The 23,251-nt window shown below is 40.7% G+C and overlaps 1 protein-coding gene across 2 annotated transcripts in view; it reads right to left on the reverse strand.

The window, feature by feature from the left end:
* The window catches only part of fhit (fragile histidine triad diadenosine triphosphatase), a 291,013-nt gene that overhangs the window by 40,192 nt on the left and 227,570 nt on the right, over positions 1-23,251 (reverse strand). The window lies entirely within an intron of this gene.

Raw genomic sequence — 23,251 nt, forward strand, 5'->3', positions numbered from 1 at the left:
GTGTCATCACTTGTTTGTGATTTGGAAGATTTTGCTGATGGACTGCACTGTGAGTTTAAACATAAAGTACTGAACGTTGTGCCAACAGAAAATCCTGTTAGATCTCCAGTGGAAAAATGTCTTGAGACTTTTGACAATCCAGTTGAGAAGTTCGACACTGAAGCTAAAAGAAAGTCATATTTCCGTGAAAAATGGGGAATTGTGGATCCAGTGGAAAAGACTTTAGGAATACGCTATGATACAAGGTTAAATAAAAAATCAGGCACTTATGACCAGGTACCAGTAAAAGACACTTTTGTGTACATTCCAATTTTGGAAACAATCAAATTTATATGTCGCAATTCTTATATTTGCGAGCTGCTTGCTAAACTATGTGTATCAAAAGAAGACAGATATGAAGACTTTTGTGATGGGAGTTACTATAAGTCTCATCCATTGTTTTCAAAACCACAGACTTCTTTGCAAATTCAGCTTTATTATGATGACTTTGAGACTGCTAATCCACTTGGTTCCAAACGTGGTGTTCACAAAGTTGGTGCAATCTATTTTGTCCTCAGAAATCTGCCTCCAAAGTTAAATTCTGCATTGATGAACATTCATTTGGTTGCATTGTTTCATGCAGAAGATGTGAAAAAATACGGCTTTGATCCTATTTTACAGCCTCTGATTGATGACATAAAGTTTTTGGAGAGCCATGGCATTGATTTACCCTTCTCATCTGAAAAGGTCCATGGCACTATATGTCAGATAACTGGGGACAACTTGGGGATGCACTCAATTTTGGGTTTTGTTGAGTCTTTCAGTGGACGTTACTTTTGTCGTTTGTGTTTAATTGCAAAACAGGATGCACAGAGTGTGTATACTGAGGATGATCCAAAGATCATCTTACGAGGGAAAGAACTTTTTGAAATGCACTGCAGTGAGTTGCAATCTGATCCTCAAAAGCTACATGTGTTTGGCTTAAGAAAGAATTCTACACTGAACACTCTTCAATTCTTTCATGTTTGCCAGAACTTTTCCTTGGACATTATGCATGATATTCTCGAAGGGGTAGCACAATATGAGATAAAGTTACTGTTGGAATATCTGTCAGACAATTTTCTGCCGAAACCTGCTCTTTTGTCACGGATCTATGCTTTTGACTATGGCTACTTGGAGAGCAAAAATCGTCCAACAAGGGTGAACTTAGACAGTAGTGGTAATAGTATAGGTCTTAACTCCATTCAGACTCTTTGTCTGATAAGAAACATTCCTTTAATTTTTGGTGATATTGTGCCAGAAGGAAATCAGAACTGGACTATGCTATTGCTATTGTTGCAAATAATTAACATCATATTCTCTCCATCTGTTACACATGGCATGACTGTGCTTCTAAAACATTTAACAATGGAACATCATGACTTGTTCAAATTGTTGTATCCAGGTAGGAACATGATTCCCAAACACCACTTTATGTTGCACTACCCAACTTGCATCAGAAAAATTGGGCCATTATTGCATGTATGGAGCATGAGAGGTGAGGCTAAACATAGGGTGTTCAAAGACACCCTTAAGTACTTTAAGAACATCACAGTGTCACTTGCCAAAAAACATCAAACATCCATAGCATACAAGTGGGAGACATGTCCTTTAAGCCATGTTGAGTATGGGCCCTTGAAATCATTTGATGTTGATAGTGAGGAAAATAGTGAAATGATCTCCCTAGGCTTGCCTGCTGTTGCAGAAGAGGCTTTCTCTGCTAATTGGGTTAACATTAATGGGACTGAGTACAGAACAGGATTGGTCATTTGTTGTGGTTCTGAACATGAGATGCCGGTGTTTTGCAGAATAAAAACAATAGTTTTGGTCAATAGTCACACCTACTTCATAGTTCAGAAGCTTGTGGTTGAAAATTTCAGTGAACATTGCCATGCTTATAAAGTGTTTGAAACGGATGAAAAAGATGTTGTTAAAGCAGACTGTATTGAAATATACAAGCCCTTTGATTTGCAAAGTGCTTATGGTGATGATGATGGTCTGTACATTGTGCCATTATTTTTGTTGTGAACGTATGCTGTATGGTGCTTGGAATTTAATATTTATTAAAATGCTTATGTGACCAATTTTATGTTTTCTCCTTTTATCCTGTAAAGGGACTTAACAAGGATTTTCACTGAATGTAACACAGTAGTCATACAGTAATTGCACTTTAATGCATTTTTGTATTCAGACAATTAATACAGACTAGTATTTAAAAGCTCATATATGTCACTTTAAAGTGCCAAAATAACACTGTGAAAGTTACAGAATAACACTCTAAGTGAAAACAGTCAACACAATCCAGTGTGAAAATAAACACTTAAAAGTGTCATAAATAACACCATAGTTGTTGTGTAGTAACACCCTCAGTGAAAAGAGTTAACCCAAGCCAGTGTAAAAGTGAACACTTATCAGTGTCCTAAAACAACACTATAAATGTTAGGTAGTTACACTCTGAGTGAAGACACTTCACACCATACAGAGTGAAATTTTAACACTATGGGTGTTATATTTTTAACACTACAATGGAGTTAAAATAATAACACTTTGCAAAGTGTTACTTTAACTCTAAACCAGTGAGAATTATATAAACACTGGAAAAGTGTTAACTTTAACACTATAGGAGTTGAATTAACACTGGAGATTTTGCTGTGTACGTGAGCCTCAGCAAAGAAAACAATAAAAAAAACAAAAACAAAAAACAATGGAAGTAGTTCAGCAGCGTAGTGTGCTGTAAAATCAACTTACTTCCAAAACACATACACAAAATACATATACATACACACAGATAGACATTTGCGCGCTAATTTGTCACGAAGTATTTCACGGTCACTTCTAAAACCACTCTAAACACAGTTCCTTGTGGCGAACGTAAACCCTATTTCACGCGTATCACGAAGTAATTCCGGCTACAGCAACCTATTTTGCGCATTTCACGAAGTAATTCCGGCTACAGCAACCTATTTTGCGCATTCTTCTAAACCCTTCCGGCGGTTTAAAACCAAAAAGTGTTTTCTCACCCTCAGTCGTCTTTTGCTGGTTGTTCAGGTCATCTGGATCCCAGCGTCATGGACCAGGACCGGCCTGGATGCGAATTTACGCCCAGGGCTTTCGCCTCTACCCGGAGAGGGCTGTCGACAGACTTCGGTTCTGGCTTTTCCCACGACGTCAGGATGCAGCAATGAGACCTTATTGGAGTCACAGAAACATGGGGCGATCGCGGCTCAAGAGTTAAGAGTTCGCCTTGTAATCGGAAGGTTGCCGGTTCGAGCCCTGGCTTGGACAGTCTCGGTCGTTGTGTCCTTGGGCAAGACACTTCACCCGTTGCCTACTGGTGGTGGTCAGAGCTTGCCATCACCAGTGTGTGAATGTGTGTGTGAATGGGTGGATGACTGGATATGTAAAGCGCTTTGGGGTCCTTAGGGACTAGTAAAGCGCTATATAAATACAGGCCATTTACAGGCCATGTCTTTTGTTTCCATCGCTAGGCTCGAAGGACCAATTTAAATGACAGGGGATTTCTTTAAATCACCCTGCCGTTCTTTCTTTAGCCAAGACTCCTGAGTCAGAAAACACAACACTGCAGTTTCTTTTACTCGCGAGGACGGTCACAGAGCGCTCGCACAGGAGACACTCATGGACTCGCGCTTTGTCACCGTCTGCGTTCTTTATTTATACAAGATTGATCTGTGTGTGTGTGTGTGCGTGTGTGGTTAATACAAAGATAACAGCGTCACCCCAGTAGCGGGACTTTCCCTTTTCTATATCTGTATGTTCTTGCAAAAAGAGCTGAGGTTTCACTTCTCTACATCTAAATGTTCTCTACAAACAGGAAGCGGTTAGTATCTGCATAAGTTCATCACTCAAGTTACTAGGTGAAAAGTCACGTAGACATGTGCTTAATAACAAATGGAAAAGATACATTTCATGTAGCTGATCACATTATATACAATATTCTCTTGACAAAATGGTTCAAAGGAGGTAATCTAGGAGGTAAAATATTATTCTGAGCCATCACAGACCAAATGACTTGTTAAATGGAATTCTCACAGTTATAATTGAATGTTTGTGAACCAATGTGGACGTCTTCTCTCACACGGGCTGCTGTGTATAGCTTAGAGGCCTGCAGTAAAGGCAGGAATGATGGTGTAATCATCATAAAGCATGGACGCTGCAGATGCAACTAAATGAGCTTGCCTTCCAAGCCATTAACTGCATTTCAGCTCCAGCATCTTTACCACAGAGCTTTCTTCTCACAGTAGCCGCCTTTCTGTGCTTTAGGCTACACTCACCACAAGCTCTATCCACTTAAGCTCTTTAGAGAGTCCATTGGGGAAATGAAAGACACCATTTGTGAAGATATGATGCTTATTGGAGAGATAATCAAGACGCTTAATTTGCCTTGGGCCCATGACTTACTGTAGTTTACTGTGGGGTCAAGAAGACACAAACAGTGCATTGTAAACAGACACAATGCACCTATAATTTAACAAAGGCAGAGAAAAAACACCAAACCACCTGTCAGTCACACAACTTGCAACATGCTTTTTCATTAAAAGTTCAAGAAGACTGCAGTGCAGGTAAACAGCCTCAGAACCTGTAAATACACTACCAGTCAAAACTTTGGACACCTTCTCATTTAATAGTTTTTCTTTATTTTCATGACTATTTACATTGTAGATTCTCACTGAAGGCATCAAAACTATGAATGAACACATATGGAAAATATGCAGTAAACAAAAAATGTGAAAAATATTTCACGTTTTTTTGGAGTCCTCAAAATACCCAGCCTTTGCTTTGATTACTGCTTTGCACACTCTTGGCATCCTCTCTCTGAGCTTCATGAGGTCGTCACCTGAAATGGTTTTTAATGATGAGTCGGTCGCGAACAAAACGGCTCTTAGAGCCGGCTCTTTGAAGTGAACAAAGGAAGCCGTGTTTTTTTTTTTCTTTCTCTCACCCTCTCTCTCTAACTTTTTTTTGCTTCATGCCACACGTGAGCCTTGCGTTTGCGCTGAGCAGAGGGGGGAGGGGCGGTAGTAATTTCAAGCAGGATAACACTCTTCAAAAAAAATCATCCCAGGCCTATATGACAGAGAATGTGCATCTTCTTTTTGTTTTGCATATTTTAATTTATATTTTATTGTGTTGTGGTTTGCAGTGTTTTGTGTTGTTTCACTTTAAATTTGTTTAAAAGGAAAAAACTGAAAATTGTAATAGTTAAAAGTTGAAATGTAAATAGTTGTTTTTTGTATTTTATAATTTATTTTTTACATTTTATGTGGAGTAAATAAATAAAAGCATATTTATATATAAACATATATAAATAAAAAGCATGTTTTTTTAACATTAGTAATTCATTTTGTGCATAATTTTATATTGTTGTTGAAAATAAATAAATTAAAGCAACAAAACAACCTGAAGAGCCGGGACCCGAAAGAGCCGGAATTCCCATCACTAATGGTTTTCCAACAGTCTTGAAGAAGTTCCCAGAGATGCTGAGAACGCTTGAGGGGCGGGGCATCAGACCTTTGCATGCATTATAGAGGTCGGTGTTGTGCCAAAAAATAATTTTCAATGTTTCCTTGTGTTTTTTATGTGTAATATCTTTATGTATGTTGGTAAATAGACTTCAGTGAACAGGGTTTACAAAGGGGTTATATGTAAAGTTTAAAAATGACTTGTTTTTCATGTATCTCTATAACTCTGTGTTACTGTACTTACCTTATAACCAATCCGGTCCTCTTTGTCTATGTCATGGCGAATGCTGTGTGGCAGGCAGGTTGAAGGACCCAAATGAGGACTCAGAAACAGAAAGTTAAGCTTAGGGCGCAGCTTTGTTGCTGGGAAAAACCATTTCAGGTGACTACATCATAAAGCTCATTGAGAGAAGGCCAAGGGTTTCCAGCGCTGTCAACAAAGGAAAGGGTGGCTAATCTGAGGAACCTAAAATATACAAACATATTTAGTTATTTATTAATTTTTTCTTTACTACATAATTCCTTATATCTTCCTTCATATATTTGATGTCTTCAGTATGTGTATACAATATGCAAAGTAGTACAAATAAAGAAAAACATTGAATGAGAAGGTGTGTCCAAACTTTTGACTGGTAGTTTACAAATAGTCATTTATTTACTTTTATGTTGCTATACACTGCACTACATAAAGGCATTTGACTTTTAAATTTAATCTAGCAGTCAGCCACTTTAAAACTGCAAACACAATGACAGTGTAAAAGTGTGTCCACTATTGGATTGTCCCTCATAAATAATCATGTCCAGGAGCTTCAAAGTGATTAGCAATGTGGAGACACGTCACACAATCATGCACAGCTCGCCACCCAAGCAAAAGGCGAAGAGAAGGAAGACTATAACATTCTCATTTTCCATCATCCACTCTATTCCTCTGGGAATTTGGAGCTCTGTAGTAAGATTGAAGAAGAACCAGAACTCTCATCTTTCCTTTCATCTTTTCCCAAACTCAACTGCTGTCATAAAGTTTTAAATGCAAACCTCACCAGACTGCAACTGCTTGCTATTATTCTGCTAACCATCCCTTGGTTGATGCTGAGAAGAAAATGCAAAATGAGCGGAATTTGGGGGGGCATCTGTTTGTTAATGCTATCACTTCCATAGCTGAAATTCATTTAGGCTGTGCAGAATTCAGACTTATAAACTCAGCCAAGCACATAGCCTCACATTGCTCTGTGCATTTATTACAGTACATCAGTCAAATAGACAATTGTATACCTGCACATTTGCCTCTTTTTTCTAGAATCAATATTTGCTAATACAACATTTTAAACTCTTTTTCACCTGCTTCTCCTCTCTAAACTGACTTAAGTAGCAAATGATTTGGTTTGAAAATGTCCATGTGTCAACAAAGAATAAGTACACTTACAGGACATATTTCGATTAGCTTTGTCATGACTGAACATAGAAGTTGGAATGCTTCATGCAGGAAGAAGGTTTTCATGGGAATTAGCCTTTGCAGTTTTCTTGCTTAAAAATAACCACAGAGCTTCTGAAAAAAGTGACAGGAAATCAAGTGCAAACACATTGGCCCTTAGATGCAAAGTCTCACGATAAGGTGAAAACAGATCTGAAGCATGAAAAATGATTGTGAAATGATGCTGCTAATATTTTTGTACTGGTTAATTACACAACAAATGAAATGTGAGGAAAAAAATGACCTCACAGCCTCCACTGGAAATAGTAACAGCAGCTGGTACAGTAACTACTGTTCTTATTACTTTGGGTTTAGTAAGTGTCACTCTTTGAGACGTCTTTGGGAGAGTGAGGGAGCAGCAATTGTAGGAGGTCAACTTTCTTCTAATTGGCTGGCCCTCACAAACAGAATGTTCAAGCAATAGGTAAGCATAATTTATGTACCCACAACCAGAACTCTACACCTAAGATGACCACATTTAAGGACATCCCCTCTCACTGACATCATAAGAGCCAAGAGCATGAAGTAATTTAAAACTTGAGCTGTAATTTATGTACAAACTGACCTCAATGTTTACAATTGTTACAGTATATAGTATGCATAACATCCATCAATCCATCCATTTTCTTCCCCTTAGCCCAGGGCTCCTTTGCACCAAGATGTTTCCCAGACAAGCCGGGAGACATAATTTTTCCAGCATATGCTGGGTCTATCCTGAGGCCTCCTCCTCAGCATCCGCATTACTGCAGCTGGTAATCTATATCCTCGAGAGGATAAAGAGTTTGTCCAGTGTTCCGAAACCAAGAAGAAAACTGCATTGTTTCTCCTGAAACTGAGGTCCGAATAACGGATGAACTCTACTTTCCAGCACCCTGCTATAGACTTTCCTGGGGAGGCTGAGGAGTGAGATCCCTCTGTAGTTAGAGCACACCCCTCAGTCCCCTTTCTTAAAGATGGGAACCACCACCCCAGTCTTCAGATCAAGAGCCACTGCCCCAGATCTCCACACAACATTATAGAGGTGTGTCAACAACGACAGCCCTACAACATCCAGAGCCTTCAGGAGCTCAGGGCGAATCGAGTTTAAGTGCCTCAGTGACCTTGCCCCCAGTGATGGGCGAGTCATTGGCCTTGTCCCCAGACTCTGCTTCCTCTATAGAAGATGTATCAGTGGGATTAGAAAGAGAGAGAGATCGATAGATAAATGGATACTTAATTGATGCCACAAGGATCAATTAAGGAGGTCCTCAAAGTATTCCTTCCGCCGCCTGACTTTATCCTCAATTTTGAATTTGAAATTTGAATGCAGCAGCACCCCACCCACACTGCGTGAGTAGTGTGTTGTCTGATTCGAGGCAGTCTGAAAGTCTTTTTCCATTGCCTCGTAGTATGCATAACACAATAAAGTAAAGGCTTAATAGGTGTTTGTGGTAAAAACAAACCCAAGGCACACAGTGGCACATGAATGCTTTCATTCACAATTTGTCAGTGGCTTCTTTTGCCCGTGTAGCTGTCCAGCTGCCTTGTTCCCATGCAGCACACAGCTCTATTATCAGATACCGGCATCCTATTGAAAAAGGAAAGGCATGATCAGGTGATGGAGAAACAGCTGTGAGTCAGCCCTGACACAACACCATGAACCCACTGCTCAAACCTTTTCCTGCTGCTGAGCCACAAGCCACACCCTGCCACAGTGTTGTTCTGCTGAATCTCATGGACAGGCTCTATTCTGAAGTAATGTAAAACAAGTCATTGGGAAGTCTGTGTCAGGATTACAGTTTTGAAAAAATATGTTTGTAAAACAAAAAGCAGGAGGGGTGGAGAACAATAATTATTGCGCAAATATGATTAATATTTCTCAGACACATATGATACATTTGCGTCTATCAAATTTGATCTGAAGTAATTTCATTCACTTCTCGTACTTATGTTGCAACTGCCATAAAAAGTATCTGCATAGTTAAGTCCACTAAGTGGATTCTAACTCCTGATGATGGAATTCATACTTCGTGTTAAAGTTACTCAGTCAAGTGCTTGAGGCTGTGAAGCATTAACTTTTGTAGTTCTTACCATCCTGAGAGCCAAAGACCACTAGTGAAATTCCAAGAAACCTTGTAGTCTATGCTATGCACATACTGCCTTGAGCATCTTCCAGAGTGAGAAGAAAGCATGCTTCTTGTTCTGTTTACCATCTGTTAAGTAATGCAGAAGTCATTGAGGTTTAGTGCTGCAGATTTTGTCACTCTGTTGGGGGTCTTTTGAAGTTGCTGCATTGATGGTTAATGGCAGAAAGACATTCCTGCAGTTTAACTAATTGGTGTGTGTTATCTGGCTTCATGGATAGATAAATTCAATCAATCAAACCTTTATTTGTCACATGCAAAGTTTACACCTGCAGTGAAATTAGACCCCCCCGGCCATACATACATACATACATAGCACAGACATCACATGGGAAGACAGGTTGGAGACAGTTAGAATTTGGAAAAACAATTAAATGTACAATACAATGGGCAAGTGGACGAGGGGAAAAAACGAGACGTCTACTCATACTGGGCTCCTTGTGGGAGGTCAGCATGGGAACAGAAAACAAAAAAAAACCCCTCCTCTGCACAGAGAGCACATACATCTCCACATCACAACACCATGAAGCACATATGACATGCAACGGCGGTGGGTAAGGGGGTGAGAGGTGAGCCGATGTAGACACAGCCATCCTGCCCTGCAGCTATGAATCCGGCGCTGGGACCAGACCCACCATCTGACCTTGGCCTTGGAGATAAGCGTTCGAAGGTGTTTGGAGTCCAGGATGGGGGTGCACAGGATGGGAACAAAGAGTCTAAACAGAGTCAGTTATCAGGGAGAAAGTTTTTGTTGTCCAGCTCCAGCCTTGAGACCACAGCTGGCGCCCGTATTGTAGCCTCATGAAATGATGGTGGTTTTCCTTTAGTGCGAACAACTGCATGTCAATTTTACAGTCGATCCAAATGTCCGCCGCTGGTCTGTCAATCTCCCACTGGAGAGCTGTGAGCTTCTCCGAGATGCTATCAATTTTGCGCTCAAAGAGCTTAATCTGAGTACTCACGACTCTTCTCCAAGATCTTATTGTGCTGCGTTCAATGGGCACATTTTGAGAAGTCACAACTTGCCCCATCATTTCCATCACAGTGGGCAGCCTTGTGGGGTTTTGAACAGCCATTTCGGCTTTTTTAAAATCTTTGATAAGCCAGGGCAAAGCCAGCTCCGATCAGCAAAAACCCCGTTATCATGGTTCCGAAAAGGTAGATGTCTTCAATGTCCTTGATCGACAGTCCCGCCAGGCACATGACCCTCCAGTTCCTCCACCCGTCCATCGTGTATCCGACAGGGAACCTCCCTCCAGGACACTCGGGCTCTCCTGAACCCAGGCTTCTCGTTGAGAAGAGGCTGTCAATTGCATTCAGGGACCAGTTGATCAAATCTATCATCCCTGTGAAGTGCTTAGCAGCCAGTAAAAAGTCCGGGTTCTGCCCACTGGCTTCTAACTAATATTTTGCTTAATAGTACAATGTTCAGAAATGTTTGTCCTAAAGCCTCATCAGTTTTCAGAAGGTCTGTATGTAAGAACTGTGAAATATCAACAGAGAGCAAAACTGTCAGAAGGCAATATGAAAAAAAAACCAGCTATGCTTTCTGCAGGTGTATACCAAAGCAGATCCCCTTTGAGAGCACAGGAATGAAAGAAATCTCCACATGAAGCACAAAGCAATCATTTGTATTTGTCTGGCAGGCAGCAGTACTGCTCATCTCAATATATTTCAATTTCATTTACATTTATTTAAATACTTCAACCCTAGTCTGTGGCTGATTTTCATGGTGGCAACAGACAAGACATGAGCAGGATAGGACCTGCAGGTGACTCAGCTACAGGCTTGACAAACAGTTTAGTGCCATGTTTTAATGACAGCTATTCAGGAAAATTACAATAGATCTGCATAAAGCTTGATCAAGTCAGTAATTACAACCTGAAGGTATATGAAAATGCTGGAGTGTAAGCTGTTTTAAGTATAAGTTCAGAGAAGCGCTTGTGTAACCATTTTCAGTTCAGGTGATTTCAGAATAAACTATTTTGAAAGAATTCACACCTGACACAAGAAGGAAAATTAGGAATATTTAAGTTATACTTGTGCATATGCACATATGCCACAGTTTAAGATACTGCATATTTATGGCCACTGAGGTGGAGTTAATACCTCTTTTAAAAAGACAGCCCTCTCTAGGTTGAATGTATTTTATTTATTGACACAAATTGTCTAATTTAGAGCACTTGTGATAAATATGTCTTCTTTATATTGTCACATGTAGTTAAATTGACAGCTTGTTTTTGTAGTGATGTTTTAATTCTCACTGAAATAAAGTAAATGGTAAACAACTTTTTAACCACTTACCCAGTTGAACTTGCTGGAGCCTATCGCAGCTGGCTTTGACCAAGAAGCAGGATGAAGCCTGGTCAGTTTACCAGTCCATCAGATGGCCAACCTTTTATTCATATTCAGTGTCACAACTAAGCTGTAAGCTGGGACAGTGTAAAGGAACATCTGTGGTACATGCACACATATGTTCCCAAGTCTTGATCTGAGCCTACATAGTTATGAAATATTTATCACAACTCGATTCTGTAATAGCCCTAAGCCACAGTCTATTCAGGGCTCATCTTTTTAAGAAAGAACATTGTGCTTTATTCCATCTTTTACTTTTTCTACAGGAATATCAAAGTCATAACTTTCTGTTCTGTAAAGTGTCCTTGGGTGTTTTGAAAGGCGCTTTTAAATAAAATGTATTATTATTATTATTATTATTATTATTATTATAACTGTGTGCAAGTCTAAACAAATAAGTGTAGAAAATAATGAGATTATAGGTCTGATTTTCTTCTGGACTTATCTTTCACATGGTTTCACTTAGCAATTTGTTGCGACACAGGTCATATAAATAAATAAATGAACTGAACATATCAAGAGCAGTCAGGTAGCTGTGGGGGTGAGATGCCATTTTCTTTTACTACACGTTCCTACTGCTTCTTACGAGGCAGGTAACAGGCTTCTATTTTTTATACATTTTTTGGGATATAGGTAAGAGAGGTACTTATATATCAGAATGCTTTTTTAATTGCTTATTCAGGCCATACCCATCCTGACAACAACGACCTGAAGGGGTAAATAACACAAACTTGGCAGTCACATTGGTCCTACCTTGGGAGTTGTGGACAGAAAAGTCATGTTTTAAGTTATGCTCATGTTTGTTTAACAACTTTAGATTCAATAACACGATTTCTGTTGTTCAAAACAAACATTACATTACAAACATTAATATATGGTCTTTTGATTAAACTGGTCTGCTTACAGAAACAAAAACTGGTCCCTAGAACTGAAGAAGCTTCTCGGATGAGAGGTGAACCGTCTTCAAGCAACTTAAACAAGTCCAGACGCTTTTCTTTCCAAGCTCCTTAGACTATGATGACCTGGATGACTGAGAACCTTCACAATCAAAAACTGGTGAGCTATCCAGAATGTTCTCCAGGATATGAAATATTTATATTACACATACAACAACTGCTTACATTTGCACACAATTATTTCCAAAACCATTAGCTTAGCCCTTTAGCTACTATATAGATCCTCGTTTACACCGAGTTGATTTATGCCATTTTCCTTTTCTTTTACCTTAGAAGGACAGTACTTCAGTAATGTTTGTCACTTCTATTTGGTTCCCCAAACCTTTTGCTGGGGGCCTCTCTAGTGATCCTACAAAATGTGGCATGTTTACATGTGCTACAACTAATGTTTCAGGTGTATGTCCCTGTGATAACAGAATACAACACCTTCCACAAAACAGACAAAAAAAACTTATGTTAATACATAGACACGTCTTCAATTACCTATTTTGAACATATGGAATTCACCTTCTATTTTATTAAGTTAATCTTTAACAATTTATCATCTAATGCAGAAATTGGACTGTGATATTCACAGTGGCCAGCTTCCCTATCTCCCTCTTGGCACACTTTGATCATACACAAACAGACTTTGATTACTGGATACTAATCATTAAAACTTTGTGGCTTCAAAACTGTCCCCCTGCAACAGATGTTTCAAGTGTAAAGTGCTCATGATCATTCAAGCTCAGTGGTTCAGGCATGGTTGGAGTGATTACTGAGAAACCAAACTAGTTATTGCTCATCAGAGCAATAACATCAGTCTCCGCATGACTGCACACTTACAGACGAGGATTGGTTACACAGAGACAACTCATTAGAAGTGGGCGGATTGACAGGATCGATACTTTGTTTCTATCCTCAGTTCTTTTAGGAAATGAAAAAATATACCTCAATTTATATCTTATAGAACATTTAAACAACAGAGGCTGACCCAAAATGCTTTAGAAACAGGCACATTTACATTTCAGGTCTCAAAGAACCCCAGTTTCAAAATACATGAAAAGCTGAAAGGAGTGCTTCATTGTGTCAACTAATTGTTGAAATTCAATTCACAGTGATTTAGTGGTCATTAAAATCAGAATTTGCAAATTCATGATGATTCATGTCAATCAATCATTCAAAACACACTGCTCTTCCTTTCCCTGCCTTTATGAGTTAAAAGCATTCTCGCCCTGTATTTATTTGGTATGGGATTGGTACCAAAATTTGCAGTATCGCCCGCCACTACTACTCATGACTCGGAGTCGCTTGGTCAGTATACAGTGTAAAACTCAGATGAAGGACAATGTGTCAGTTTATCAAGACTAATCAAAGACAACAGAACTTGCTGTTTGATAAAATCATTATCATTATCAGTTCTATGCAGTCTGGTGTTGACTCAGGAAGTGAGTTGCTTATTTACATCTAAATAACTGATGGACTGATTCAAGTAAACATAGTTACGGAAACTTTCATACATCTGAAATTGCATCTTAATAAACACTATATTAGCACTGCCAGTGGTTTGAGATCATTATTACTGCTGAACCTGAAGAATACACCTGATGATGCCAAAGGAGACTTGGTCTATATATTCAGTAATTTTCATAAATACACTTTAGCCTCTTTCGAGACATTACCAGATGGAAGTGCGTGTGAGAGTAAAAATGTCAGATATAGTTACAAAGTTGAGTGAGAACCATGCATGAAATAATCGTACATGGTTCTCACTCAACTGGATATTATGTGACTTGCCTCATACCTGCTTGATTTACAACGCTCTCTCATTTAAATTAAAAATTTTCCCTGTACAGGATGTGCAAAAGGCTGTAACTATTACACTTTATACTTTGGATTAGCTGAAAAAGTTGTACAGAGAGAGAGGCAGAGTCACAGGCAGAGTCACTTTAGCTAAAGTTATTAAGTTAGCTAAAGAGTTGGGATGCTGTGTAAGACATAAATAAAGCTAAAATACAAAGGTTTGGACACCGTTTTGCATGTTTCCCTACTGTAGGGGTCTCTGCAAGCATACAGGGCTCTGAGAGGGTACAAGATGACAACTTTAGAATTCTACTAGAAACAGTCGATCATATTTGTTTGTCAAAGCTGAATCCAGGGCAAACTACGCTAAATTAGCATTTTTAGCTAACAGCTACAATAAGCATAAAAGTTACTGTACGCAGTGTTGGGGAGTAACGGAATACATGTACCGCCGTTACGTATTTAAAATACAAAATATGAGTAACTGTATTCCGTTACAGTTACCGTTTAAAAAGGTGCATACAGTTACTTTGTTGAAATAAATGGATTACACGGCGGTACTTTCCTGTTTCATATTGTGGCGGGTCAGGACTGTTTGGGTTTTGTTTGACAGCTATGTTCTGTTGTTCCAGGCGGCAGCGTTACGGTTGCCATGGTTACAGGGTGACGCTCTCTCTCTGCGTGTTTCCTGGGTGAGAGAGCGCCTTTTTGTTGTTGTTGTTGTGCTAAGAATGCTACAAAATGTAGCCTGATGGGCAGTGTAGTCCGTGCTGCACGGAGAATGGACTGCCATACCCGTTATGTGTCTGTGAGCGCAAGGAGGGAGAAAAAGGAAAAGTACGAGTTGTCGTAGAGCAGAAACGGGAGCTGGAAGCATGTAAATATAATAATAACCACTGCAGCCAAGAAGAGTGCCTGACGAGCCCAGTTGTAAGTAAGCTATTAAGACTCGACTGTACACTGTGTTCGTGTTTTCCTCCCAAACAATAAGTTGCGTTGGAGCAGCCTTTCAACGCCTCTCTCTGTCTCTCGCAAGCAAAGTTGACCCACACAACAAAGTAAAGCTAGTTTTCAGCTACGAGCCCGACACGAACCCGACGTATTAGCCAGAGGTCCCTCTACTACGGTTCGGAGCCGCGGACCTTCAGTAACAGTAATAAATCACAGCAATAGTACATTCATGTAGTTGTAAAAAGCACGATAATATATTAAGTAATCCAAAGTATTCAAAGTACGTTATTCTCATTGAGTAACGTAACGGAATACGTTACAGAATACATTTTGGGGCATGTATTCTGTAATCTGTAGTGGAATACATTTTAAAAGTAACCTTCCCAACACTGACTGTACGGCTATCATTTGTTAACATGACGCTTGTTCTTATACATGTAATACATTTATTACCAACCTGAGAGTTTATCTGCTGGTCATTCGACATGACGAATGACTTCTGAAGTCTTAATTCAGCTCAAAGACGCTGTAGATTCCCGTCAGTAACACTTTCGGTCCGCTAGTAAAACGTAGTTCTATTAATCTGAGCTCGATTACTCTTGAACTGGAACCAGATGTAAGTCCCAAAAAACTGAATTTTGGAACTGAAATTGAATTGTAGAACTGAAACTGAATGGTCAGAAGTGAATCTGAAATTATTCGAGAGCTAATTTTTTAAAGGATAAAATATGGTTTCAAAGCAAATGAATTCATTTACAAAATATAAAATTCAATTTTAATTTAGTGATGATCACTTTCAAACCAATAAATTGAATTTCAAATTAGGCTAATTCATATTCAGTTTTTAAAAGCATTTATTCAAATTACAATTCAGATTCAATCCGAGCAATTCAAATTCGAATTTAACTTATTCAAATTCAGTTTCTGATGGCACAGACTTCTGCCCATACTAGTCACCCTGTGGGAAGTAAAGATCACATGATAAGAAACATATTAGTATAACACTAGTGCTCAGGGAGCATTGAATATTGTTTTTATGCCTATTACAGTGTTGTTACAAGAGCAAACAACAGATTACAGAAGGGAATATCAAACAGCTATGGCACTACCCTATGCAGAAATTCTAAATATTTCTCAGAGCTGGGTAGCTGGGCACATTTGAACAGCTTTTTCTCATTGCTTTCTATGAACAGAAAAAGTGCAAAAACAGCAAAATGACACTGCATGTCTTTACATCCCAATAACTCCACAATGTCCTGTAAAGTGATGACAGAGACAAGCAACTACAATAAGAGCTTCAAGGGACATTTTGGCCCATTCTATTCTTAGAGTAGAGCTAATGACAAGACTGTCATCCAGCAAGTCTCTGATATTAAAAACAAAACCTGAGAGCAATGGGAGGAAATTGAAGTGAGAGAAAATATAAACAAGCTTCAAGTCATACTCAAGACCTAACTGAGTTATGCAAATAGTGTCTGTTGATAGCAAAGTATTTTGAGATGCTTTCTTAAAGTCTGCTGGAAATAGGAACTGAGTGATGTAAACAGCCTTAATGGCAGGAGATGAAAAATGCTCACACTGCTTCAGCTCTCTCGCAGTCATTTGTTTACCCATTAAGTAGGAAGAAATCTATCATAAAAGCCACAGTCATTAACAGTTAGGATGACTCAGTTGTGCACTCTTTGTAGTAAACTTCCAAAATTGATACATCATGTAAACTGCGCACCTAAGATTCACTTCACTATGTAATAAAATGATGAAATTTTCAGGTGCAAAAAACATAATGGCCTGTCTATATAAACATCAATTTAAACAGGCCAACATTTTGGGAAATCTACTTGTTTGTTCAGTCAGAGGCTAGTGGTATGTGGTATGTACCACTGGCAGAAAGAGGGAGTAGCTGACATCCAGAAATCCTACCAGTGGCTGAACAAAGCTGGACTGAAAGACAGCACAAAGGCACTAATCATGACAGCACACAAGCAAGCTCTCAGCACAAGATCCACAGAGGCAGAGATACATGGAATGCCATAACCAAGTGGCCGGCACAGTATACATGAACATGTGTGCCGAGTATGGCCTGGAAGTTCTGAAAAATGGAACACACCACCTAGAGTGGTTGAGAATGACTAAGCTAAGATCCCTTGGGACTTCCAGATACAAACAGACCAACTGGTGATGGCTAACCAACCGGACATAGTAGTGGTGGACAAGCAGAGGAAGGCGACCATAGTGTTAGATGTATCCATACCAAGTGATAGCAACATCGGGCTGAAGGAACATGACAAGCTCAAGAAATAGCAAGGGCTCAGAGAAGAACTCAAGAAGATCTGGAGGGTGAAGGCAACAGTGGTCCCAGTGGTAATCAGTGCACTTGGTGCAGTGACCCCAAGCTGGGTGAGTGGGTCTAGCAGATCCCAGGAACAACATCTGAGATCTCCCGGAATGAACCTGACTTATTGCCATCTATGCATAAGCTCTTGGTTGTATAAGGATCAAATGGCTTTCATCAACAAGTCAGACACCCCATACTCCTGAACCACCTCCCACAGAATACTACCGAGGGAAACGGTTGAATACCTTCCCCACAAAACACCTGTAGACTGGTTGGGCAAACTCCCATGCTCCCTCAAGCATCCACGAGAGGATAAAGAGCTGGTCCAGTGCTCCGTGACTGGGACAACTGGGACAAAAACTGCATTGTTCCTCCAAGGAAATGAACTACTGGAAACCAGTTATCTACACAAACCGGTTCTCGATCCCCAACCCACCCTTTACCTCCAGTGTCCAACAACGGGTTCGGGGGTTACCACCATGAAAGGCATCAGCCACTGTGCAGCCGCAGCTCAGTGCAGCAGCTTCAGCAATAGAAGTGCTGAACATTGAAACAGTTGCTACTGTCGCTGTTGTAATACAGGATATCGCCATATGGTGGGGCCTCTTGTCTCATGACTTGTAGGTCACCCCCTTTTTATTCTTCTTCGTTGTATACCATTGCTGCAATGGATTCAACTCTAAATATGTTGTAACTGTACACATGACGTGTGTCCTTTAAGATAAGCATGCTCATTATAATTCCCTGTCTGGGAAACTAAGTCTAAGTTCCCAGACAGGGAGTTACGCGGCAAGTGTGTTCTCTAGTAAAGTGTGGTAAAGCTGGCACCTTTATATTTGATATTTAAAATAAATCAGTACTTGTGAAAAGTACAAGGCGTTGCCTGTTTGCTATCCACCTACTCACTTCCGCGGCTGGCTTCATCTCTGCCACATGTTACAGCTGGCGCCCAAACTTTTTCCCTTGGACTTCAGATGATTTTTGGATCCTGCAAAGAATTCTTCTGCTACACATGAACTTTCTCAGAAATCCCCACACATTTGCAGACATTCAGACAGGTTTTTCTCGGAGGGGTTTTTCTCCCCTCCGACAATCAAGAACGCATCCTGAGAGGACTTTTGGATCATGTTCAGGCTCAGGACAAACTACCTTTGTTGCCCACATGTCATGTGACCTTGACAAACTGAAAAGCCCTCCACTTGAAAAAGACAGAATCGACCTAATTAGTAAGCATGTGTTTGAAAAATATGGAGTTGCCTTGTATGGCGCTAACATCACTTCTGTAATGGGTCTCCTACTATGGACCACATAGACCACTGCCTCCTTCACGTGACAAAGAACACCATGAGCCTGAACCTTATCGCTCAAATGCTCTCAGCCAGGGTTCACTACATGCACCTGCCCGAACTGTAAAAACCAACCTTATTTGACATACAGACCTCCAAATGCCACTAGACTCAGCCCGGTCCAGCCCTTGCCGGCGCCTGGCCATGAAAAATCAGAATTTAGCAGCACCGCCACCCAGCCTCGATACAAGAAGTTGGAAATCTACGGGGGGGGGGGCAACCTTCCCCTAGTTACTAATGGAGCCCACACACATTCACTGCCGGGTGGACATACTCTTGGACACTTGGAAGACAATTTTTCAAAAGTCCACTGGAATACTTCGCTAAGAACAAAAGTGAACTTCAATGCTTCATCCATGGATGCTACCTTCAACCTGGGTGCATCCCTCTCATCTGTATGAGCGGATCTCATTCAAGTCAATGACTCCTACCCTAAAACACAAGTGAGTGGTATGGTCCTAGAGTTAACCTCGCCAATAATGCTCCCTGTGTCCCTGAGGGTGTCACTTGGCTCAATATTGGATTCACGAACAAGAACTTTTACCAGCATTTTGCAATAATACCAGATTTGACTTCTCCTTTCATTCTGGATATGGATTGTATGGCACGAGCGTCTGTGTCCATTCACATTCACACAAGAACAGTCAACATTGAAGACATCCCCTGCCCACTCACAGACGATGAAGAGGACCTTCAAAACAATTACTCACATTCAACTGAAAAGGTGATGTCATTGGAAATGATTCACTCAGACTTAATAGCCAAACTGTCTGAATCAAGCCTCTACAACTACAAGAATGTGTTACTCAGCAAATTTTGCTCTATTTTTGACGGTTGTCTTGTTCATACTGCTCTCACTGAACATGTCGTAGAGACTGGCGATGCAAAACCTGTGAATCTCCCACCCTATCGCACATCGCCCACTAAGAAAAATGTGATGAAGAACAGGTGCAACAAATGTTAAGGGACAACTTTATAGAACCTTCCACAAGCCCTTGGGCCACACCTTTAGTCATTGTCAACAAAGAGGCCGCAGAAGCAAGGTTTTGTGTGGACTTTTGAGGACTCAGCCAAGTGACCTGAAAAGACTCTTATCCATTGCCTCGTGTAGATGAGTCTTTGGACTTTCTGGCAAGGGGAAAGTTTGTCTCAACATTGGACTTTGCACGAGGCTATGGGTAGGTTGCTTTGGTGGAGGACTCTAAGCCTAAAACTGCCTTCATCTCTCACTGTGGTTTCTTCCAGTTTCAGGTGCTACCCTTTGGGCTCTGCAATGCACATGCAACTTTTCAGAGACTCGTGAACTCAGTGCTTGCTGGCCTTATTTACAAAACATGCGCTGTCTACCTGGATGACATTGTCATAGCCTCACCTACCTTTGAACAGCACTTTGTGGATCTTGAGGAAGTGCTGGACAGACTCCAGGCTGCTGGCTTGTCCTTGAAGCTCAAAAAGTGCCAATTCTGCCTCGATGAATTCACCTTCCTCGTGCACCACATCACTTCATCAGGTGTCAAACCCAATCCAGATAAAGTAAAGGCGGTTAAGGAGTTCAATACCCCAACCACAATGAAGCACGTCCGTCAGTTCCTCTACCTGACTGGTTATTATTGGTTCTAAATTCAGAATTATGCTGTGGCTTTTGCTAGTCGCCCCCTAACAAAACTGAACTCCCCTACTGCACTTCAGAAAAGGAACACTTTTGCCCATATGTTCAAGGTGTTCATGTTACTATCTTCACTGACTGCAACAGCCTCAGGTGGCTCATCTCTCCTCAAAACTCAACAGGCCGACTCACCCGCTGGTCACTTTGCCTGCAGGACTTTTACTTTGATTTGAGTTATGTGCACAAGCCTGGTGCACACAACAAAGTGCAATCCTTGACCCCGACTTGTGACAGACCGACAGTTCTTTTGCCAGAAGAAGCCGTCACTTTGGAGATTCTCTGCCACCCGTTATTCTGGCTGATTGTTCACAATTGAGACAGCTGCAGTTAGGTGGTCATATCACAGGTCCACTCCTCAGAGACATTGAAGCGGACTCTCTGAACAGCTCAGACAGTGCCACCTTGTTACAGTATGTTGTGTATGGCTCTCTTTTGTATTACAGAGACCCCAAGTCCACATGTGCTCTACACCCTTTGAGAGCTGAAACTGTTTGCCCCTACTTCCATGAGAGGCATCTTGCTAGACTATTACCACAACTACCCCACAGCAGGACACTTGGGTGTTTCTAAGACATTGGCTTGACTGCGCTTTAGGTTTTTCTGGCCCAAAATGGCCGCTGATGTAAAACACTATGTGACTTCATGCTCAGTGTGCCAGCTCACCAAGCCAAGTCATAAAAAAACAGCTGGTCTTATGGTTCTCATTGTTCTCTAGAAACCCTGGGAGTATGTGGCTGTGGATTTTGTTGGGCCACTGCCCCGCACCCCTGCTGGTAATGCATATTCGATCGTGTTTGTTGACTATTTGACTAAGTGGGTTGAAGCCAGTGCTGTCAAAGAAGTACATCTCAGGTAGCAGATGGTAAATTTGTCACTGACACTTTTGCTAGACATGGTACACCCACTTACTTGATTTCTGACAGAGGGTCTCCTTTTGTGAGTGAGTTTTTTGAATAGGTTGTTTCTGCCTTAGGCTCAGTGCAGCATATCACCCTTAGACAAACGCTACTGAACACGCCAACCGGACTCTGAAGACTGCAATCTGCACTTTTGTAGGTGATAGGCACAAGTCATGGGATAAATTTCTCCCTCAAATTTGCTTTCTTCTACATACCGCCCCCCCCATGACAGTACAGGTATGATGCCTTCCATGATGTTTTATGGTCATGAGTTGGACACTTGACCTTATCACTCAGCCTTCTAGGGCAGATGGGGATAAACTGGTTTACCTTAGCCTGAGACTCTTAGGCTACGTTCACACTGCAGGTCTTAATGCTCAATTCTGATTTTTTGATCAAATCCGATTTTTTTGTCTGCTTGTTCACACTACAAATAAAATGTGACAGCAAACGCGCTCTAGTGTGAACGCTCAAAGCGGCCCGCATGCGCAAAAGAAGACGTCACACACAACGCACTCTGTTTAGACCCAGAGCAAACAGTATTGTTTGACTGATGGCCCTTAATATAAATATTTGTTTCAGACTTTACGTTTCCCAATTTTGCTTTAAGTTATAAAGTTATTTTGTTATTTACATATGGCCTAATAATGATCCTTATTGCTGTTTTAGAGAGGAGCGGTGCTTCAAAGGATAGTTGCCGATTTCTGTCAGAATCTGCAGATTATACAGTACAAATAAAATGTTCACGTTTCTCCAACGTTGTCTTCCAAACAGTTTCACTAACATCTACACGGGATGGACAGGAAGCGTTCGCGATGTCTTATCCTGCGCTTCTCCGGAGCTGATAATTGGCGTCTGTCTTGTGTCAATGGCGTAAAAGACGGATTTAATGCGACATGATCATTCAAACAGCAGTCGCTTTCTAAAACATCAGATATGTATCGGATTCAGTACCACATACGAAAGTGACCCAGATCAGATTTGAAAATATCGGATTTGAGCCGTTCACACTGTCATACCATGATCGGATATGGGTCGCATAGGGTCAAAAAAGTCAGATTTGATGCGCTTTCGCCTGCAGTGTGAACGTAGCCTTAGAGCCTCCCCACAGGAAGCTCACGACCATACCAGAGTGACTCTTGACTTTAGCCATGACAGACAAAAACATTACTTTGACTTGAGACGTCGACATGCCACATTCCGTGTTGGTTACCTTGTTAGAGTTAAGACGCACCCCAGGTCAGATGCCCAGTCTAACTTTACTGCTAAACTTGCAACACCATTGTGCGTATCTCAGAGACTCAGTGATATTAACTACAGGCTCATTTGGGTGGACTCCGGTGTAAGTGCAGGTGTTTATCATGTTGTGAACATGCAACTGTTTCATACTTGGGACTCTCCCACTTCCAAAGGACATTCTGTTTCCTCTCTTGCTAAGAGAGGGACTCCAAAGGATCTGGACACTGACACTGCAGCCCACCCTGCCCCACCTGCAGACACTGACATTAACTCTGATCTGTTCCCCTTTGATTTACCAGAAATTCATTTTTGCCAAAATTATTTTCATACAGTCTTTTGCCCTGTGTGTTTGCCAATCTTAGCTGTAATCTCTATGTATAGGGTACTGTTAAGTGTAGTGTATGCTTTTTGTCCCTACAATCTTACAGAAAACATAGAAAACCTCAACAATCAGATGATGAGTCAAACACCACACCCTTTATTGAATTTAAACAATTTCCTTTCAAATTGCATTAATTGCTGTAACTACCTATCCTAAATATGAATGAAATGTGCTGTGTGCCAGTGCTTACCAAAAGGGCCAATGTGACAGGTGTAAAGGTGCTTGGTCCACATAATCTCAATAAACTC

This window comes from Pelmatolapia mariae, linkage group LG5, assembly GCF_036321145.2.
Source record: "Pelmatolapia mariae isolate MD_Pm_ZW linkage group LG5, Pm_UMD_F_2, whole genome shotgun sequence".
NCBI classification, from domain to species: domain Eukaryota; kingdom Metazoa; phylum Chordata; class Actinopteri; order Cichliformes; family Cichlidae; genus Pelmatolapia; species Pelmatolapia mariae.